At 41.5% G+C, this 20469-nt stretch overlaps 2 pseudogenes; one reads left to right on the top strand and one right to left on the bottom strand.

Annotated features, from left to right (window-relative positions):
• Positions 1-50: 50 nt before the first annotated feature.
• LOC145522431 (upstream-binding factor 1-like protein 1) lies at positions 51-1279 on the top strand (annotated as a pseudogene).
• Positions 1280-9861: 8582 nt separating this feature from the next.
• On the bottom strand, positions 9862-15596 carry LOC145523318 (tripartite motif-containing protein 64-like; annotated as a pseudogene).
• Positions 15597-20469: the final 4873 nt, after the last annotated feature.

Genomic DNA, 20469 nt, shown 5'->3' with positions numbered 1-20469 from the left:
TGAGGTGTCTAAAGTGCTGGGACCATACATTTCCCAAAAACCTAGAAAACATGCTGCCTAAAAGCCAAGATGACTGGTCCAGAGAAGACACTGTACAGTTACTAGAATGTACAAAACAAAAAAATATTTCATCCAGTGACAAGCACATGTTCAAAATAATCCAGTCAGTGACGGACTGGGAAAAAAAATAGCTTGTAAAGAATTTTCTGGGGAAATGTACAAACTCAAATGGTTAGAGATTTCCCGTAATGTGAGAAAGTTTCACACTTTGACAGAATTACTCCTGGAAGCTAAGAAAAATGTTAACAATCCTTCCAAAAGCAAGAAACACAAGAAACACCCTGATTTACCCAGGAAGCCCTAACACCTTACCTCCACTTTTTTAAAGAGATGAGACCTCAGTACCTCCAAAAACACCCCAAGATGAGCAACCAGGAGCTGACCAAAGATCTGTCTGAGGAATACAGGAAGCTGTTGAACAGCTCAAGCTGAAATACAGTCAAGATTTCCAGAAAGAGAAAAGGAGTTTCAGGAGAAAATGACTCTATTCAGAGAAGAGCACCCTGATCTAGTCCAGAACTCCAAGAAACCTGATGTCCCCAAAGGAAGTCAAAACAAAGTGCCAAAGAAGTTTCATAAAAATGTGCATACAGTGAAGTCTCCCCCAGAAAACCATTTACCCATGAAGTGGAAATTCCATGGAGAGCCCAAGAAGCCCCGGATGAATGGCTATCACAAGTTCCACCATGATCTCTGGTCGAGCAGGGAGCTGAAAGTGGCGCCCCCGAGGGAGCGCATGGTGGAGATCAACAGACGCTGGCAGTGGGTCCCCCAGGACCAGAAGGAGCTTTATAAGGAGCAGGCGGAGGGACTGCAGACACAGTACAAGGTGGACCTTGATCTCTGGCTCAGGACTCTATCTCCTGAAGAAGATGCTGCCTACAGAGAGGCGACCTGTGCTAAGCGTAAGAACATGAGCATAAGGGGAGAGGGGGCGCCCAAACCCCAAGATGAGAAGGATGGGTCTGCAGTCCCCATCATCAGGGAATCTGCAAGGAAACTTAGAGAGGACCCGGGGCTTCAGGCTACAGAGTCAGAATCATCAGACACGATTGGAGAACATTCTCCTGCCTCAGGGAGATCAGAAGAAAATGAGGAAGAGGAGGACGGCAGCTCCTCAGCCCCCAGCAGTGAGGATGAAGATGGAGATTCTGAGCCAGAGGACCGCGGCTCCAGCTCATCGTCTTCAGGGGACTCCTCTGACTCGGATTCCGACTGAGTTTTGCTTCACAGCCCGAAGAGACAGAGAACGTTCCAGCAAAAGTCCATAGCGTCTGCCTCAAACTGAAGGGCTCTTCTGCCTGCACCTTTTCATTACTTTTCTCCTTTCCTTCCCTATTCATACAAAGTGGGACCTGTTGGAAAGAAGGCGTCTTGTGCTGTAATTTCTGGCTTCTCCATCTACCCCATGTTCACCCTGAGAGAAAGTCAATGCAATGACGCCTCGTAGAATAAACCCTGAGATGACTGGGCTGTGGGGCTTCCTGGACTAGACTGAGGTCCCTGAACTGAAAAGGTTTGCTCTCCTCACCCTCTGCCTGCCAGACATGTGAGGGGCTCCAGGGATCTGTGACCCCCTTCTCTGTGACCTTGTCCCTCAGGACTCAGGCAGTGAGCTGGGGAGGGAAGATCTGATTGACTGGAAGTAGGAGACTTGCCTTAAAGAAAACAATCAGCCCCTGATGTCTCTGGCCCTTCTCTCTGAGGTGAAGAGCTGGCCCTTCCTCACCTTGGAAGTGGGGCTGGGCAAGTGGGCAGCAGCCTTTCTATATGTATATCCATCCTTTTAGCTATCAGTGAGATTTTCTTGCTGATTTCAAAAATTAGAAATTTAAAACTGTTCCATTTGAGTTAGCTTTTCCTTAAAGCCAGTATCCTTTGATTCAGTTACACTAATTTTCCAGGCCACATCTAAATTTCTTCTGGTTTCTGCCACAACCCATCATGTGTTTACCGTGTGAAGTAAATTAAAAGTCGCTCACACATGCCCAACTCTTTGCGACCCCATGGACTATACAGTCCATAGAACTGTTCAGGCCAGAATACGGGAGTCGGTATCTGTTCCCTTCTCCGGGGCAACTTCCCATCCCAAGGATCGAACCTGGAATTGCAGGGGGCTTCTTTACCAGCTGAGCCACAAGGGAACCCCAAGAATATAGGAGTGGGTAGCCTATCCCTTCTGCATTCAGATGAGAATATCTTTCCTTTTCTCCTTTGCTTTTCACTTCTCTTCTCTTTCCAGCTTTCTGTAAGGTCTCCTCAGACAGCTATTTTGCTTTTTTTGCATTTCTTTCCCACGGGAATGGTCTTGATCCCTGTCTCCTGTACAATGTCATGAACCTCTGTCCATAGTTCGTTAGGCACTCTCTCTATCAGATCTAGTCCCTTAAATCTATTTGTCACTTCTACTGTATACTATAAGGGATTTGATCTAGGTCATACCTGAATGGACTAGTGGTTTTCCCTACTTTCTTCAATTTAAGTCTGAATTTGGCAATATGAAGTTCATGATCTGAGCCACAGTCTGCTCTCGGTCTTGTTTTTGCTGACTGTATAGAGCTTCTCCATCTTTGGCTGCAAAAAATATAATCAATCTGATTTCAGTGTTGACCATCTGGTGATGTCCACGTGTAGAGTCTTCTCGTGTGTTATTGGAAGAGGGTGTTTGCTATGACCAGTGTGTTCTCTTGGCAAAACTCTATTAGCCTTTGCCCTGCTTCATTCTGTACACCAAGGCCAAATTTGCCTGTTATGCCAGGTGTTTCTTAACTTCCTACATTTACATTCCAGTCCCCTATAATGAAAAGGACATCTTTTTTGGGTGTTAGTTCTAAAAGGTCTTGTAGGTCTTCATAGAACCGTTCAACTTCAGCTTCTTCAGCGTTGCTGGTCAGGGCATAGACTTGGATTACTGTGATACTGAATGGTTTGCCTTGGAAACGAACAGAGATCATTCTATCGTTTTTGAGATTGCATCCAAGTACTGCCTTTCGGACTCTTTTGTTGACCATGATGGCTACTCCATTTCTTCTAAGGGATTCCTGCCCACAGTAGTATATATAATGGTCATCTGAGTTAAATTCACCCATTCCAGTCCATCTTAGTTCGCTGATTCCTAGAATGTCGACGTTCACTCTTGCCATCTCCTGTTTGACCACTTCCAATTTGCCTTGATTCATGGACCTAACATTCCAGGTTCCTATGCAATAGGAAAAAAGGAGAAAAGGAAAGATATTCCCATCTGAATGCAGAGTTCCAAAGAATAGCAAGGAGAGATAAGAAAGCCTTCCTCAGCGATCAATGCAAAGAAATAGAGGAAAACAACAGATTGGGAAAGACTAGAGATCTCTTCAAGAACATTAGAGATACCAAAGGAACATTTCATGCAAAGATAAGCTTGACAAAGGACAGAAATGGTACGGACCTAAGAGAAGCAGAAGATAGTAAGAAGAGGTGGCAAGAATACACAGAAGAACTGTACAAAAAAGATCTTCACGACCCAGATAATCACGATGGTGTGATCACTCACCTAGAGCCAGACATCCTGGAATGTGAAGTCAAGTGGGCCTTAGAAAGCATCACTACAAACAAAGCTAGTGAGGTGATGGAATTCCAGTTGAGCTATTTCAAATCCTGAAATATGATGCTATGAAAGTGCTGCACTCGATATGCCAGCAAATTTGGAAAACTCAGCCGTGGCCACAGGACTGGAAAAGATCAGTTTTCATTCCAGTCCCAAAGAAAGGCAATGCCAAGGAATGATCAGACTACCGCACAATTGTACTCATCTCACATGCTAGTAAAGTAATGCTTAAAATTCTTCAAGCCAAGCTTCAGCAATACGTGAACCATGAACTTCCAGATGTTCAAGCTGGTTTTAGAAAAGGCAGAGGAACCAGAGATCAAATTGCCAATATCCGCTGGATCATAGAAAAAGTAAGAGAGTTCCAGAAAAACATCTATTTCTGCTTTATTGACTATGCCAAAGCCTTTGACTGTGTGGATCACAATAAACTGTGGAAAATTCTGAAAGAGATGGAAATACCAGACCATCTGACCTGTCTCTTGAGAGGCCTGTATGCAGGTCAGGAAGCAACAGTTAGAACTGGACATGGAACAACAGACTGGTTCCAAATAGGAAAAGGAGTACGTCAAGGCTGTATATTGTCACCCCGCTTATTTAACTTCTATGCAGAGTACATCATGAGAAACGCTGGGCTGGAAGAAACACAAGCTGGAATCAAGATTGCTGGGAGAAATATCAATAACCTCAGCTATGCAGATGACACCACCCTTATGGCAGAAAGTGAAGAAGAAATAAAGAGCCTCTTGACCAAAATGAAAGAGGAGAGTGAAAAAGTTGGCTTAAAGCTCAACGTTCAGAAAACTAAGATCATGGCATCTGGTCCCATCACTTCATGGGAAATGGATGGGGAAACAGTGGAAACAGTGTCAGACTTTATTTTGAGGGGCTCCAAAATCACTGCTGATGGTGATTGCAGCCATGAAATTAAAAGACGCTTACTCCTTAGAAGGAAGATTATGGCCAACCTAGCTAGCATATTTAAAAGCAGAGACATCACTTTGCCAACAAAAGTCTGTCTAGTCAAGGCTATGGTTTTTCTAGTGGTCATGCATGGATGTGAGAGTTGGATGGTGAAGAAAGCTGAGCGCCACAGAATTGATGCTTTTGAACTGTGGTGTTGAAGAAGACTCTTGAGAGTCCTTTGGACTGCAAGGAGATCCAATCAATCCATCCTAAAGGAGATCAATCCTGGGTGTTCATTGGAAGGACTGATGTTGAAGCTGAAACTCCAATACCTTGGCTACCTCGTGCGAAGAGTTGACTCACTGGAAAAAACCCTAATGCTGTGTGGGATTGGGGGCAGGAGGAGAAGGGGACAACAGAGGATGAGATGGTTGGATGGCATCACTGACTCGATGGACATGGGTTTGGGTAGACTCCAGGAGTTGGTGATGGACAGAGAGGCCTGGCGTGCTGCAGTTCATGGGTTCACAAAGAGTCGGACATGACTGAGCGACTGAACTGAACTGAGCCTGTCCCTTTTCCAGTGGATCTTCCCGACCCAGGAATCAAACCAAGGTCTACTGTTTTGCAGTCGGATTGTTTACCAACTGAGCTATCAGGGAAGGCTTGATTTGTTTGTATTATGTTAAGAGATTGTATTAAATAGGTGTTGTGTATAAGTGTTTCAGTCCACAGGTTGCTAAACTGGGAATTTATGTAGTAGTATGACATTACTTTTTATCATTTTGGTTTATTGATATATTTGAAAATATGTTTAAAGCCAGTGCCATCTCATTAAACTTTTCTAAGCATTCTTCGATGTTTTCATTTTTGGTTCTCATGGACAATTAGTATCACAGAGTTAGTATCACAATTAATAAGTTGTGTGCTTACATGTGAAAAGGTTCAGTTTTGAGAATTCATCATACTCTTTGATGTCTTAGTGAAGTATTTTATTCTTTATAAATATACAGGCAGGGAACTACTGTACAGCACATGGAGCTCAGCTCAATGTTATGTGGCAGCCTGGATGGGAGGGGAGTTTTGGGGAGAATGTATACATGTTTAAGTACAGAAGAATCCCTTCATCCATACTTTCATGAACTAGGAATAAAACTCCAGTCATATAAGATCTAATTTAAGATTAGATTTAGTGTTTGTAAAATGACTGTCTCACAGTTCATTCACACACACAAAATCATAAATGGATTTCTTTCTTCCTGCCAAAACTAAATTTTTATTGAGAAGTGAGCTAGAGCCTATGGTCTGCACCAAAAGAAGCCACCGCCACAGGAAGCCAGCACTGCAATGAAGAGGAACTCCACTTGCACCAGCTAGAGGAAGCCCACGCTCAGCGATGAAGATCAAGTGCAGAGGGTCTTGAACTCTCAGTCCTGGAGTCCTTCCTAGTTACTCTGCCGCCTCTCTCTAGGAGTAGAGCCCACCGGTTCCCCTAGGGGTGCAGGCCCTGGAGGTGAGAGGCGCAGGCTCTGAGTGTAAAGAGCAGCTCCGGGACCCCTGCAGCCCCCCACCCCCTCCTGCACATCCTCCAAGGGGGACTCTGGGCTGAACAGAGCCTCGCCCCTGCTTTCCCAGATGCGCCAGGTACACGAGCTGGTCTGGGGCCTCAGGGAAAAGCTCCCTCTCTGGACAAAACCACTTTGGGCTGTCAGAGATTCAGTGCCTACGGAGGTGGGGACAAGAGCACAGAGTACAGTGTTGCCACCTCAAAGGTCTAGGGTCCCTTCCTGCCCTGAAGGAAGGTCCCAGCAGACAGCCACCCCCTGAGTCCAGGGCTGAGTCTCCTGGGGCCCCGCACCACTGTTGGCAGATTGGCCTTGGGCAGACAGGAGACCACCTCACTCCTGGGTCCGGTCCCTTCAGAAGCTGCCAGGATTCCTTGGTATTACAGTGGTTTCTGCACCCTGGGGAATTTTGAGAGCTCCTGGAGAACCACGATTTTTAATCTTTAAACTACCTCCTGGCCCCTGGGCCTTGGCTGCTCCTGGGGATATTCTAGAGCTAATAGAGCAGAAGGCTTTTCCTCAGACCCTCTTGAGATCCAGTCCTTGGGAAAAGGGATGTCTCTCCAACCACCAGGCCCTGGAAGCAGGTGTCTGAGACACTGCAGCTGAAAGAGCAGGGTCCTCAGTCCCCTGGCTCATCCTACTTGCTACTCTGTTCTGTCCAGGGAGCTTCAGAGAAGTAGGCCTCTCCATGGTTTGCTACAGGAGACGTGAAGGGCCTCATTACCACTGAGCCTAGAGCTGGAATTGCTGGAGCCAGAGTGTCTCAGGTAACTGCTTGCAGGAACCAGGAATGGTGCTTATCTTCCTGTTGAACTTGATCTTCACCTGCCCTGGATCTACATGGCACTTAACCTTGAGTCACTCAATGTCTTTCCATAGATTGACTTAAACATGTAGCTACATATTTTCCCGGAGAAAATATAAGAAAGCTAAAAGAAATAAAGTAATTTTGTAACAAACAAATAAACACAGTGATATCCAGTGATGTATATATTTATTCATGTTATTTCTTTCTTTAAACAACAACTACCACATTGGACCCATATAAACTCTTGTAAACAACCAAATATCAATTTTCTCACAGATAAATTCAAATCCATTTGGGAGATTAAATGTTTATGCCAAAGAAAAACAATGTGAAATATTAACATTATCACTATATATCTAGAAAAGAGTAGTTAACTTTAGTCTACAAGACCTAAATTATAATAATAGAACAATACAGATTGACACCCTTTTTGACTGATAATTTACATACTATATTGTAAATGTTCCTGACAGCCAAGAACACTTCAGTCAGTCTCCCTCCTAACAGCTTTTCAGTGAACACGAGATGTTCAGCCTGACCTCAGGTTTGGGCTGTGGGATCCTTAGAGAGCAGAGAAGTGGCAGATGGCAATACTGGAAAGTCCAGGCCCACAGAATAATCACAAAATTTTCTGTAATTCTTTTGGCCTCATAAGCGAAGACCCTGCAGGTTCACCTACCACATGGTCCCACGCTTCTGCTGCATCCAGCGGAGGAATCTAGAGTCACACCTATCGGTGAGCTGTGTGTGTGTGTGTGTGTGTGTGTGTTGGGACCAGGCACACTGGGAAGACTGACTGGAATCACTGCCCTCCCTGACATGCCCACCACACCCAGGGGTCTGGTTTCTTTGCTAAACCTGCTTGCAGTCTTCCCCCCACACTCTGGTTCTATACTCTCTAATTTCTGGGTATGTTGTGCTGTGCAAACCTGCTGAACCTCTGGTCCTGTAATTCCATTCTCCATGCTCACTCCCTGCACTCTTGATTCAAGGCATGTGTTAGGACATGGGAGCAGAGGGGTCTGAGGCCACTGCAGCCAGAGCAGGGCCAACACCCTCTGTAACTGCACTGTGCTGTGTTGTCTGTCAAAATCTTGTTGTTGCTGTTGTTTAGTTGTTTAGTCATGTACGATTCTTTGCAACCCCATGGACTGCAGCACATCAGGCTTCCCTGTCCTTCACTGTCTCCTAGAGTTTGCTCAAACTCATGTCCATTGAGTCAATGATGCCATCCAACCATCTCACCATTTGACACCCCCTTCTTCTCCTGCCCTCAATCTTTTCCAGCATCAGAGTCTTTTCCAATGAGTCAGCTCTTCCCATCAGGTGGCCTAAGTATTAGAGCTTCAGCTTCACCATCAGTCCTTCCAATGAATATTCAGAGTTTATTTCCTTTAGGATTAATTTGTTTGATCTCCTTGCAGTCCAAGGGACTCTCAAGAGGCTTCCCCAGCACCACAGTTCAGAAGCATCAATTCTTCAGCCCTCAACCTTCTTTACAGTTCAACTCTCACACCCATACATCACCACTGGAAAAACCATAGCTTTGACTATATGAACCTTTGTCAGCAACGTGAGGTCTCTGTTTTTTAATATGCTGTCTAAGTTTGTCAAAGTTTGTCCTCAAAGGAGCAAGCATCTTTTAATTTCATATCTGCAGTCACTGTCTGCAGTGACTTTGGAGCCCAAGAAAATAGCCTGTCACTGGTTTCATTTTCTCCCCATCTATTGTCAATGAAGAGATGGGACCAGATGCTGTGATCTTTGTTTTTGGAATGTTAAGTCTTAAGCCAGCTTTTTCATTCTCCTCTTTCACATTCATCAAGAGGCTCCTTAGTTCCTCTTCTCTTTCTGCCATAAGGGTGCTGTCATCTGCATATCTTAGGTTATTGATATTTCTCCTGACAATAAGTATAATTGTTTCACCCTCTTGAACCTTCTTCCCATCTATTCCCCATTTCACCCCTCTAGGTCTTCACAGAGCAGACTGAGCTCCCTGTGCTATAAAGCAACTGCTCACCAGCCATCTACTTTACATATGGTAATCTGAACCACCAGGAAAGCCTGGCTCTAGGTTTATCCACCTCAGTTCAAATGACTCAATTCTATTTCTTTTTTATGGCTGAGTAATATTCCGCTGTATACATGTACTTCTTCTTTATCCATTCACCCATTGATATCCATTGATACCTAGATTGCTTTGATTGCTTCCATTTCCTGGCTACTGTAAATAGTGCTGCAATGTTCATTGAGGTTCATGTGTATTTCTGAATTATTGCTTTCTCAGGACATATGTCCAGTAATGGTATTGCTGAGTCATATGGTAGTTTTGTTCTGGTTCATTTATGCAAGCAAAGCACACTGCTTGCAATGTAGATGAACCCTGAAAGCATTAAGTGAAAGTAACCAGATATAAAAAGTCATAAACTGTGTGAACCCATTTAATTGAAACTATATAAAATAAAAATTCATGAACAATAAAACTGGATTAGAGGGGTGACATAAGATAGGGAGGGGAAATGGGGCATAAATATTAATGGGCACCAATTTCTTTACAGAATGATGGATATATTGTGAAATTAGAAAGTTCTTTTTTCACAAATTTTTGTGTATTACTAAAACACATTGAATTATATACCATAGTCTATGCTATGCAACTTTCATGTTAATAGAAGTATTACATTATTTTAAAAAGAAAAGCAATTGATTATATTCTATGAAATACTCCATAATAAATTTTTATTAAAAGAAAATTTAATTAACAAACTTTTACATTCAACATGGCCATGCAATTTTATAAACATATTGTCATTATGTATCATTAAATTACAATGTGCTCAGAGATAGTCAGGTATCATCCTGTGGCCTCACATGAATTTTCAGAAAACAATTTCCTCAGAGGAGAAGTAAAGATAAATGGTCACAGAACTTGACATTCATGGAGACCCAAGGCACAGGAAAGGCTTCAGAGGGAAGGAGAGGGAGGACGGAAGGAAACTATATATGAGGGAACTCCTGAAAACATCATAGAAGCTCACAGCTCCATTGTCATAATCGAGAAACACTCCAATCCTACCCAGAGGCCTTTTCACAGACTGAACTAAGGGTAGAGAATTGGTGAAGAGACTATAATGGTTGTTCACCTTCTTAGAAAATAGAACAAATGCTTCCTCAGAATAAATACTGATGTTAGTATCGCTTACCAAGATGTCCTTACTGACCCCCAGAATCCAGCTGGAGGACTGAGTCACATCCAGCTCCCAGTAATGCCTCCCGGAGATGAAGGCCTGAGTTCCCCAGGACACAACACTCTCAACAACCCGGGGTCGTCGGGACACACCGTGGTCGTCATCTCTGAACACCACACTTGCATCATCGAGGATTGCATGGTGAATGGTTGTTGTCTGACTCAGAATGTTATCCACTGCAGAAAGAGCAGAAATCAGGTTAGCAAGTGGGATTTCCATGTCTCTGAGAGGCAGAAGGCAGAGTTCCCTACCTAGTGAGTTGTTTTTTGTTTTTTGTTTTTTCATTTTCCCTCCTCCAAGGAAACCCAAAGCAAAGATATTCCCAAAGGTCATGACGTTTGATAGAAATTCATAAATGAATAGCTTGAAAGCTTCTGAAAGTGTGTTCTGGTTAACCTTGTTCACATATTCCTTGCCTTTCAATCGTTTTGAGATTTACCTAATAGCATTGCATTATTCTACCTAAGCCACTTTTAGTTTTGTGTGTGTGTCACTGCCTCCTGATTTTAGGGACAATAAATGTTCTTTGTACAATGGATAAGAAATACACATGAAATGCAGAACACATTAAAATCCAGCAATGCCACATTTATCTTTCCAAGAGTGAAATAACCTGAATAAACATAATATTGATGACTACTCTGAAACCTAAATATTCTGTCTCTTTGAAACCACACGAGCAACTTGGTTGCTCCCCTTTGCTTTATTTATGTCAAATGTAACTAAACACGTGTATATGACTTTGCATTTTCATTAAACTACAGGTTGGAAAGTCCACCTTTGATCTTTGCAATCCAACTATAGAGACAGAAAAGATGTAACAACTCTGGGAAGTTAGGTACTAACATCATTTCAGAAAAATAACAATACAAGCCACCTTCCTAGGAAGCTCTGAAGAAATGCAGTCCTGACCACCAAAGGGCTGACCCTTACCTCTGAAGTTGTTCAGCATGTCCAGAATTCCAGAGACAGGCCAGCAAGTGAGCTCTGGGTTCACTGGCTGAGGCGTCTGCATCTCTGCCAAGTCAGTCCTGTAACAAATGACACCCATTACATTTCAAGGCCAAAGTCTAATCTCGTGACCATTACAAGAAAATAGTTTTTAACCCAGGACATTTTGCTAGAATTCTCCTATTTGTGGTGAATTGTATGTATTAAATATTCCACACAGTTGGGAATATAAAAACTTTACCATATCTTTTCCTAAATATAAATTATATCAAATTTCAACTTCCTCATTGTTTTCAGACATTAGTCCAGTTTTCAACTCATTGAACCTCATTCCCTTCCTCTATTCCATCTCATGTAATACAAAGATCCTGGGCATTGTACAGAGAGAAAAAGTTCAGGCTAAGCCTTTGAGATTTCAGTCAGCAAGTTATCATCAAGGATATATTCAGTGTCTACAGGGAAGAGTTCATTGAACCAGACCTGTTAGCTCTTGTCAGATCAGCTAGGGACCTAATCACAACCAGGTTACCTTAGTCCAAAAAGTCTTAACTTCTCAGTGGGCAGAGGAAAGCCATTCTGAGATCCTGCCTACAAGGGAGCTTGCAATGATGAAAGACTGAGTCACTGCTACTCCTCAGAACAAAAGCACAGGTCCTCTTACTATCCTTAGGGAATTTGTCTCTTTTAGGCCGTTTTTACCTTCCGACTCACTGGGGTAGCTACTTCCTCTATGAGATATTAGAAAATTCCTTCCAAAATTTTACTGTGGTGAGGCTGGAGAAGATGGAGTGAGTGGGTAAAACATAGCCCAGAATGTCATGATGTTTTCAGATATATTGATTTCAGCCAAATGAAAAAGAAAACTTCTGAGGAGAAGGATTCAAATTCTTTTGAAATAAAATAGAAAATAGCCAAAAAGACAATACTGGTCATCTATATATGAAGATTCTGCTCCTACGGATTTACACATGGATTAAATTTTTAAATTCTGGGTTGTTTATTTATGCATTTATTTATTTACACATTTATATATTTTACAAGAAGTACTTCTTGGACAAAGCTATTTTAAATATATTTTAAATGTATTAGTGTGTACATGTCAATATGAAATTCCCAATCTATCCATTTCCACAACCTTATCCCTGGTTCTGGATGGAAAACACTCAGAAAAAAAATTCCAGAAAGTAAAACTTGAATATTCCACATCCCAGGGAACTATTTATATTGCATTTAATTTACATTGTATATGTTAGCTGTTTAAATTGTCTAGAGATGACAAAATGTACTGCAGCATGCTAGTAAGTTAATTGCAAATACTATGGCATTTTGTATAAGGAATCCTGCATCCTGGAATTTAGATATTGGGGGGGGGGACTTGAAAACAATCTCCAGTGCTGCTGTTAGGGGAAGCACACTGACTGAAACCGCCCACCCTGGCCAGGCACCATAGTAACCTTTTCCATGAGTTGTTTTACGAAAGGAGGTCCTGTTAAGGAACACGGAACTAATAAGTCACCACCAACCAGAAGAGTTTGGAAAAGATCAAAAGGAGACACCACATGTCTGACGACCTCCCAGAATCCTTCTCTCTAGCATCCATCTTGGCTGAACAAGGCGTGCACCACCAGGAAGGACTCTGAGTCAGAATGATTGGCTAAGGACAACTCGGAAACTAATCCCTTCACCATAAACCCTGAGACTGCAAGCCACGTGGCAAAGCAGTCCTCCTGGTTTCCCTTCCCCTCCTGCTCTCCGCCCCTGCTCCCTTTCTAAGAAAATCTCTTGCTATGTCAGCACACATGTCTCCTTGGATAATTCATTCCTGAATGTTAGACAAGAGCCTGCCTTCAGGCCCTGAGAGGGGTACCCTTTACTGCAATAGTACTAAGGAATGACTGTGCGTCCACTTTATTAAAAAGGAGAACAACTGTTTCAGAAATTAAAAAACATCAGTGTATACTCACTTTTGCAATATGATTTCCAAGGCCTGCAACGAGAAAAAAAAAAAATCATGAGATTTCCGTCCTTTCGCTCAATAAGATTGTTTTACTACTTCTTCTCTATTTCTTCTCTATTCTTTTTTCTATAAGATTATTTTGCTAATTCTCTTCTAAGGCATACTCGGAAGACATCTTAATAACTCAGCCTAAGCTAAAACATGAAGGGCTCCCTCGGGGCACATTAAGGAAGGAAGGAAAGAGGTCAGAAGAGTGTGTGTAATGATGCAGCGACATCTAGGATTCCATTATTACTAATTGCCAGGGCTATTCCCAAAGACGGAGCTCACCATTTAACAAAACAATTGAACCAAAACAGGGAACCATATAAAACAAATTAAAGTGAAATTGATGACTAGTTCTAGCAATCTTGCCTAGAGAACAGGCAAAACTTCAATGTCTCCAGAAAATTTGGGATAATGGGGAGTGACAAGGATTTAGGGGAACATATATTGAGATTTACTTCAAGAATATTAACTTCCACCTGGTCACACAGAACTTTTCTGATTTTGGATCACTGGTCTAGATGGTACTCCTGATCACACTGTAAAATGTAGTCATATCTCCTTTCTCACCTGGAGCAGCTCCGTGTCCAGCTTATGGCACATCTCAGTCAGTTCTCTGTACATTTCTTTCAGACTTTCTCTGTACTGAGCCATTCTGAACACACTCTCCTTGAGTTGTAGACAATTCTCCTTGGCTTCTTTCTTCAGGGCCTCCAGATGCAGTTTCTCCTCCTCCTGAAGCAACGGATGCATCCTCTGATATTCAAATTTAATCATCACCTTCCTCAAGGCCACATATTTCTGAGGGAATAGTGGATTCAAAGCATTGCTTACATTCACATTAAAAAAAAAAAAAAAACTTCAAATATTTCCTAGATGTCATCAAGAAAGTTCTTGACAAACTTTTTGCGTCACATATCTTCCTGTCCATGATTTCTCTGAGTTTCTAGTTTTTTCCCTGTTTGAATCAAGCCATCTGAGGAGTCACAAATTCTGCCCTCAGGAGTATTCTTCAGGGTTCTTACTCCATCAGTTATTTCCTCTCTAACGTGGATCTTGTTTTTTGCTTGTTCCTTGCCATGATTTTTCTAAATATTCTTTGATGAGGTAAATCTAATTTTGTACAGTTTTTAAAATATGCTCTCTTTTCCCTTTAGGTACTACCCTATTCCTCTCCTCTATCTGAGAGTTACATTTAGTGCAGTGTTGTCTTATATTTCATTTCTGAGAAGTTTTAACCAAATCATCAAAATTTGGCCTAGGAACACTTTTCATGCCGAGATTTTCCCATATAGTAGCATTCCTTGAACTAGCATGTATTGGCTTGTTCCAATTGTGATTACTAACAGGTCATTTGAAACCACACCTTTTCAAGGCAAGAGATTAATATCCTTTAATGGGAATGTAAACAGTTTTAAAAGCTAGAATTATATCAATATCTATACAAATAAATAGTAACTTTTTTATTCTTACCTTAAATGACCGCGTTTTTTTAGCTTCCCGATTCAGAATGATTTGCATTTCTTCTCTCATTTTCCATAAAAAGCCCATTCTATTCAGGAGTTTCTCCTGAAAAATATCCATGGGATTTAGTGACACAGAAGATGACAATGAAAATTTCATCCCCCTATTCATGATCAAAGACAGTTGTTGGTTACACAGAAACCTTGAGTTAGAATGCTGTGGTCAGATTTTCCCACACTAATCTGCATCTAACACTTGAATATTAGAGTGACAGAAGTGTATGCTAGAGAATTGGAGAAACATTACAGATACTAAAATACATGTCTTAAGAAATTGAGACTCACATATTTATAAAGCTTGATTAGGAAAGCCTCAAGCTCCCATCAGAAGCCTGTGGCCCTGGTGCCACCCGCCCTGTGATGCTGCATTTCCACACGTGTGGACAATTGGGTAACAACAGAGAGGACATATTATATGTGAGGATCCACATTCAGAAATCCCACCTCCACTATCTCCATCTCCATCATAGCATCCTCATCTTCCTCTTTGACTTAGGAGCCTCTAGATCCCAAACTGCTCTACGGGCATCACCTACCCGGGACTCCTCAGCAGCCCTGTGTATCGGACTGTGGCTGTGAGCTGCGTGCTCGGGGCGTTCAGAGCAGGGCCCACAGAGCAGGCTCTGCTCAACCTCACAGAAGAGGCCTTTGGCTTCCTGGTGTGTCACACAGATCTGCTCCTCAGAGCTGTGGTCGTGGTCGGCTCTGGCCTGTCTGGTAAGAGAAGCCAGCCTCTTGAGGGCAATATTGGTTGTGAAATCAGGGCTCTCTGATATTCCCCTGCACCCAGGGCAGCTCTTCGGAATCCAGTCTTCTTCCCAGCAAAGGCTCAGACAGGGACGGCAGAAGCTGTGCCCACAGTCTATGGTGACGGGGTCCAGGAAGCAGTTCATGCAAATGGAGCAGGTGAGTTCTTTCTGGAAGGTTTCCAGTGTGTCTGAATCCATGTTTCTAAATGTTAAAGACAGAAATAGAAAATGTAAGAGATAAAATCTTTCTTCTGCCTTGATTAAGGAAAATAAGCCTTTGTCACAGTCCTGTCTTAAACTCTAATTTCCATATTTGCTAACCTCCAATACAAACCTGTGTGCTAAGTCGCTTCAGTTGTGTTCAACTCTTTGTGAACCTTTGGACTGTAGCCCACCAGTCTCCCCTGTCCATGGTATGCTCCAGATAAGAATACTGGAGTGGGTTGCTGTGCCTTACTGCATATCTTTCACACCCAGGGAATGAACCCATGTCTGTTATATGTTGTGCATTGGCAGGCAGGTATTTTACCACTATCGCCACTTGGGCTTCCCTGATGGCACAGTGGGTAAAGAATCTGTCTGCAGTGCAGGAGACACGGGTTCAAGCCCTGGGTCAGGAAGATCCCCCTGGAGAAGGGAATGTCAATCCAACTCCCCAGTACTCTTGTCTGGGAAATCCCATGGTTATGGGAGCCTGGTGGGCTATAGTCGATTGGGTCTCAAAGAGTTGGACATGAATGAGTGACTAAGCACAAGCAGAGTAGAAACATAGAAATGGTGATTACAAACAGGTTAGATCCATGCGATAATAAAAAGGATGAAACCAGATAAGAGATCCACTAGCAACACTTTTTGTTTAAAGTTCTCCCGAGGGCAAATGTTAGGATGACTCCAGAGTTACTTTTGTCAGCTGATTGATACAAAAGCACATATACAGTCTCTTTTAGTCTCTCTCTCTCCATTCCTCCCTGACTGGAACCAACACTAGCACACACTTTGTCTCTGTGCTAATGTTCTCTATGCCTTCTGCCTTCCAAGTGGCATATATGCTTTTCTAAAGTCAAATAAAATTGTTTATGAATAATTTAAACTTAGTATAATCAATGTTGACTTTCACTTTGATGTCCTAAAACTTTAAACAGGTAGATGTTTGCTTAAAACTTAAATAACAAAACTACTCCTTTCAAAAGAAAAAAAAAAAATTATGTCATTGCTCATTCAGGAAAACGATTTTTTCCTGGAGTCAGTTTAAACCACCAGAGCCTGTCATGTTTTGAACTGGTGAATATTCCCAGATAACAATAATCAGTAAAAAAAAAAATCAATTGTTTAATAAACCAAAGAAATACGTTTGAATATATACAAGGATTTCCTCTCTACAGTAGAAATTCCAGACATTTGGATAATGGAAGAACATCAGATTCTTTATTTTCTGATATTTCCTTCTTTGCCCATTCCACTTCTTTGGAATCTCTACTGGTTGATTGGATCCATTCTGAACATTTTTCACTTATGGACTGAAAAGTGATGACTTTAAAATGATAGCAAATGTCACCATTTCAAGAAGGTTTTCTGATTAATTCAACCCATTAATTCATATTCATCTATATAAAGACTGAATTGTAGACATTATGTTGAACATTTTAGGAGTACTATGTGTTTTATTTCCCTGAGTTGGGAAGATCCTCTGGAGAAGGGAATGGCAACCTACTCCTATATTCTAGCCTGGAAAATCCCATAGACAGAGGAGCCTGGTGGACTACAGTCCATGGGTTCACAAAGAGTCAGACACAGTTGAGGGGCTAAGCGCACACACACATGTGTTTTATAAATACTTCTGTCTCTAGAAAACTCTTTGTAAGACATAAAAACATCTAACAACATATAAGGTCATAAAATAATGATGATGAAATAGCTTGATATTATAAATAGCAATATATTAAAACTAACAGTAACAGTTATTGTAAATTTTTAAGTCATTTACAAAATAAAAAAAAATTGTGTTCTTGGACAAGACACATTCAGGTAAAGAGGTAATGAAAAGCACTTGGACATGGATATATACTCTCAATTATTATCTGTGACTAAATATTTGCTTTAAGTATATGATTCCTGTTTTCTTCCCTGTCTATGAAAAATTGAATAGAAGAGGTGACTTCTTTCCAAGGGTAAGAATATAGGCCTGGCCAAAAAAAGAGACAGAAAAACTTTTGTTCAATTGAACAAGGATAACATCAGCTTTGGGATCTTCCCTGTAGCTCAGTAAAGAATCTGCCTGCAATGCAGAATCCCTGGGTCTGGAGAATCCCTGGGTCTGGAAGATCCTCTGGAGAAGGGAATGGCAATCCACTCCAGTATTCTTTCCAAGAGAATGCCATAGACAGAGGAGTCTGGTGGGCTACAGTCCATGGGGTTGCAAGGAGTTGACACGATTTAGTGACGCAACAACAATAATAACAGGAGAATCTAATATGTGTTTTTTTAAAATATTTCTAGGTATTAGGTTAACTCCTTTTATAACTATTTTAATCTTCTCAACAATATTTACTAATTTTCAATTTTTATCCACATTTTATAAGGAAGTTACTAGGGCTTCCCTGATCATTCAATAGGTAAAGAATTCACCTGCAATGCAGGAGACCCTGGTTTGATTCCTGGGTTGGGAAGATCCCCTGGAGAAGGGAAAGGCTACCCACTCCAGTATTCTGGCATGGAGAATTCCACGGACTGTATAGTCCATGGGTTCACAAAGAGTCGGACATGACTGAACAACTTTCACTTTCTTTCACTTCTTGACATAGTACTGGTAAAAGAAGTTACTGGTTTATAAATCCCACAGGGAATAAATGCTTGGGGCAGTGTTCACATATAGATATTGCTGATAGAAAAAAAAATCAATTTACCTTTCTGTCCACAATCACTGAAAGTTTCATTCCTAAGTGAACATAGCAGAATTTCATTGTACCTTGATAGAACTCACCTTTGGCTACAGTTGATGAAATGTTCTACTCCTGTTCCTTAAGTACCTTTGTTAAATTCAGTTCAGCTTAGGTGCTCACCTCCTCCTGGCAGAAACTTTTTGAAGTCTCCACAGTGCAGCCTACTTCAATCCAGACATCTACTAGACTCTGGAGAAGAAGGAGTTTGCATGTTCAAGAGATGCTTTATAAATTCTCTGAAGACCACGCCCATTTCCTGCAAGTGATAGTGTTATGAGCCCTGTAAATAGGTATAGGTGCACATGATTAGATTTTTGCAGTGTTGAAAACACTTTAAGATGCCAATGACTGAAGTCAAACCTTTGAAACCTACTTAATCCAATTACCACAATCCAATCTCCACTAAAAAGTCATATGCTGAATTTATAGTTGTAATCCATGAAGTTGTTGTTTGGACAATAAATGAACTACACAATATGAATTTAATATCTCCATTTAATGAACTAATGAATGGACAATAAATGAACTACACAGTATGAATTTAATATCTCCATTTAATGAACTAGACTATTCTAGATGACAATTATATCTATTACTTTGGGTAAGAATCCCTTAGAAGAAATGGAATAGTCAACAAGAGTCTGAAATGGGTGTAATCTCAAAAATGACAAAATGATGTCAGTTTGTTTCCAAGGTAAATGATTCAACACCACAAATATCCAAATCTGTGCTCCAACCACTGATGTGGAAGAAACTGAAGTTGATTTGTTCTATGAAGACCTACAGCACCTTCTAGAACTAACACCAAAAAAAGATGTCCTTTACATTATACACCATGAAATGCAAAAGTAGAAAGTCAAGAAAAACCCAGAATATTAGTTAAGTTTTGCCTCACTGCAAATGAAGCAGAGCAAAGGCTAATAGACTTTTTTCAAAAGAACACACTGTCAAAGCAAACACACTTGCCAACAACCCAAGAGATGACTCTACATATGGACATCACCAGATGGTCAATACCAAAATCACATTGATTATGCTTTTCACAGCCCAAAGTGGAGAAGCTCTGAAAACTTTCAGATGTACAAGATGGAGTTCAAAAAGGCAGAAGAACCAGAAATCCAATTGCCAATATTTGTGGGATCAAACTCTGCAAAGGAACTCCAGAAAAACTTCTATTTCTGCTTCATTGACTACACTAAAACTTTGACCCTGTGGATTACAACAAATTGTAGGAAATTCTTAAGGAGATTAGAGTACTAGACCACTTTACCTGTCTCCTGAGAAACCTGTATGTGCATCAAAAGGAACAGTTAGAACCAGGCATGGAACAAGGAACCACTTCCAAATTGGGAAAGGAGTATGATAAGGCTGTATTTTGTCACCCTGCTTATTTAACTTTTATGCAATGTGTGTGTGTGTGTGTGTGTGTGTGTGTGTGTGTGCACGTGCACACTCAGTTACTACAGTTGGGTCCAACTCTTTGCGACACTGTGGACTGAAGCCCACCAGGCTCCTCTGTCCATGGGATTCTCCAGGCAAAAATACTGGAGCTGGTTTCCATGCCCTCCTCCAGGGGATCTTTCCTACCCAGAGATGGAACCTGTATCTCCTGCATCTTCTGCATTGAGGGCAGGTTCTTTATTGCTGAGGCACTGGGGAAGCCCCTATATGCACAGGCAAAACGCCAGGCTGGATGAATCACAAGCTGGAATCAAGATTGCTGGGAGAAATATCAACAACCTCAGATATGAAGATGTTACCACTCTAATAGCAGAAAGTGAAAAGGAACTAAAGAGTCTTTTGATGAGAGTGAAAAAGGAGAATGAATAAGTTGACTTGAAACTCAACATTAGAAATCCTAAGATCATGGCATCCAGTGCCATCACTTTATGGCAAATACCCAAGGAAAAAGTGGAAGCAGTGACAGATTTTTTTTTTCTTGAACTCAAAAATCACTGTAGACAATGACTGCCGCTGTGAAATTAAAAGATGCTTGCTTCTTGGAAGAAAAGGTATGACAAACCTAGACAGTGTATTAAAAAGCAGAGACATCATCTTGCTGCTGCTGTTGCTGCTGTTAAGTCGCTTCAGTCATGTCTGACTCTGTGCGACCCCATAGATGGCAGCCCACC

This window comes from Giraffa tippelskirchi, chromosome 10, assembly GCF_054371585.1.
Source record: "Giraffa tippelskirchi isolate mGirTip1 chromosome 10, T2T-mGirTip1v1.2.pri, whole genome shotgun sequence".
In the NCBI taxonomy this organism is placed as follows: Eukaryota; Metazoa; Chordata; class Mammalia; order Artiodactyla; family Giraffidae; genus Giraffa; species Giraffa tippelskirchi.
This window is presented reverse-complemented; position numbering and strand designations above follow the sequence as displayed.